This window comes from Pundamilia nyererei, unplaced genomic scaffold (genome assembly GCF_000239375.1).
Source record: "Pundamilia nyererei isolate P.nyererei 1_Seehausen unplaced genomic scaffold, PunNye1.0 scaffold00020, whole genome shotgun sequence".
Taxonomy (NCBI): domain Eukaryota; kingdom Metazoa; phylum Chordata; class Actinopteri; order Cichliformes; family Cichlidae; genus Pundamilia; species Pundamilia nyererei.
This window is the reverse complement of record NW_005187421.1, coordinates 3,757,215-3,759,876: the sequence shown is the minus strand read 5'-3', so window position 1 is coordinate 3,759,876 and position 2,662 is coordinate 3,757,215.

Here is a 2,662-nt window from a genome sequence, read left to right as displayed (position 1 = left end):
GGTGTTCAACCATATAATTGTGTCATGGCACATAATTATGATTGTATCAGCTCTTTCACTTTTGTGTGCGGATGATTCATTAGCATAGCCATTATTATCTTCTCTGAGCATCAAAAGCACACTTTGTATTGTTTGTGTTAAAAATAAAATAAGATATTCAACAGTTGCTCCAGCCTTCATATTCAAAATTCTAATTATGCCTTTTGTTTTATGTAATTAAAGCCTTAACCAGTCAGGTTAATTAAAGGCAAGTTGGAGGTAAAAGACTAAATGAAATCCAAAAAAGAAAAAAATGATAGCATATTATCTACAACAGATTAAAAAAATAAGTGCCAGCAGTTTTCTTTTTAAATTTCCTCTAATGAACTACAAATTTTCATTTTAGTTTTGTAAACAACAGTTTGGTGGATCCTTTTTTGACATTTTGCTTTTATCTGACATTCATTATACAGGCATATGATAACATATCTACTGTTATGACTCAAAGTTTTGCATTTATTGTTTCCGGTATTTCTGGGGAAAACCCGAGCAGGAAATGACACAGTATGATTTTTTTCAAAGTAATGACTTTAGTATTACGCTATGATCTAAACAGAGATGCTCAGGAGCTTCACCAACATCTTCAAAAAAAGAAAAAAAGAACTCTTTTATAGTTTGGATTTTTCTCAAATGACTCAAGTGAATGCAGGCAGGTTCATTGTAAGCAATGGGACAGTTGCACTGGAAGACATCCAGGTCTATTTGTTTTCACTCCTGGCTCTCTTTCAGGTGCTTATTGCGGTTTTCCTTCATGCTCTTGATGTCTGTTCAACTGATGAAATGGGGGCACTCATCCAAAGAGCAGCGTTCAGGCAGATAGATGAGGGTACACGTCTCAGCGTCTCTTTGATGTCTGTGAACCTGCAGCAGCTGTCACTGTTCACCAAGTAACTGCTTGGAAGCTAAAGAATGACACATTAAGCTTCTGTTTGATATGAGCTGATTATATTATTCCTGTTGTGGTTTTGGTTAACATGAGATTATTGCCTTTTAAAGGGATTCAAAGCGTCAAGCTGAAACAAACCTCACCACATCATCATCAGCAGGCGAGTAACTCATAGAAAGAGAAAGCAATGGAAATTTAATTTCCTCGCAATTAGAACCTCTCCCTCATAATGAAATCTGAAAGGGGATTCTTCGGGCGTTGTTCATTATTTTCTTTAAAATCACAGGCTTTTGACACAGGAAATTCAATTCATCAGGCGCTGGGTAGACTTCATTTTGAAACAACGGGAAGTGAGAACAGCCCTGCCAAAGGCTTTTTAATTCAGTGGGAGCTTGCGGCTGACACAGTCGAAAGGAAAAAAACAAAACTGAGATGGAAAAATTCTAAGTGCTAACCAGTGGGCTAAACTAAAATCTTACTGTTCAGAAAAGCATAGCAGGTCGTGGAAATCCTTCTTATCTTTTTTCTTTGTATACTTCATTGTATACTTCCACAAAGAAAGCCTTGACACCATTACTCATTTTATAAATGCATTAAAAAGGCTTTTGTGAATCAAATTGAATCAACTTTTCATAGTTTCTCTTCACACAGTATGTGTTGCATCCCATACACAAAGGAGTTGTTTTGACATGTTCTGACAATTCTTTCTTGGCATCCATAAGTTTTGTCAACATACCTCAGGATAAACAGAAAATCAGCACTTCATGTTTGTTGGTATACTTTGTACAAGAGATGGTTGAGACAGTGTTTGCCATGTTTGCCAAGATAATTCCTAGAATTATCTTCACTTTCTTCCTTCCACTTTCATCTTTATCTATCTATCTATCTATCTATCTATCTATCTATCTATCTATCTATCTATCTATCTATCTATCTATCTATCTATCTATCTATCTATCTATCTAGATACACACACAAAAATTAAACAGCAACATGTGTATATAGTTTTTAGTTTGGATTTGTTTGCAAGTATTATAACCTATCCTTGTCTAAATCATGTTCAAAAAAACGATAATAGTCTGTCATGTCTTCCTTCAGGGTACAAAACTCTGTAAGCAGTGTTTACCTAAAATAAACATTGCAGAGATGAAGAGGAAAATATTTATTTTCAGCACTTCTTCAGTCCTGTGAAAAATCCAAGAAGGAAGTCTGGCACCCTGCATATGAAGAAATAGTAAATAAAAAAAATAGTAAAACAAAATATTTAATAGATTTGGAGAAGTTATATAGCTGGAAGCAACAATGAAGCAGCTAAATAGTGCAACAGGTTGCAGGCCCAATAGATTTCTGATAATATTAAAAGTGTGGTAGTAAATTAGATGGACAAAAAATATTTTCTTAATTTCCTCATTTGTCCTCTAGAGTTAAGTATGATGTTAGTAGATCAAACATTTGCTGAGCTATAGCCTTGCTTTTTGTTTGGTGGTTCTCTGCATCATTTTAATAGGCTCTGATAAAGAAAAATCTCTACACAGCTGGATAGTGTAGTGCAGTACTACCTTTGGAATGATAGTTGCGAGTTTGATTCCCACCTGGTATCCAGTAAGGGTCCTGGCTAGACCCCCCATGCTAAAACCAAGCCCTGGAATGGTGCGGCTATGTTTAAATTGAGCTGATAAGCTTTGTGGCGCTTGCTCTGAAAGTCAGCCAAATGGTGAAGATTCAAAGAAATGTGAG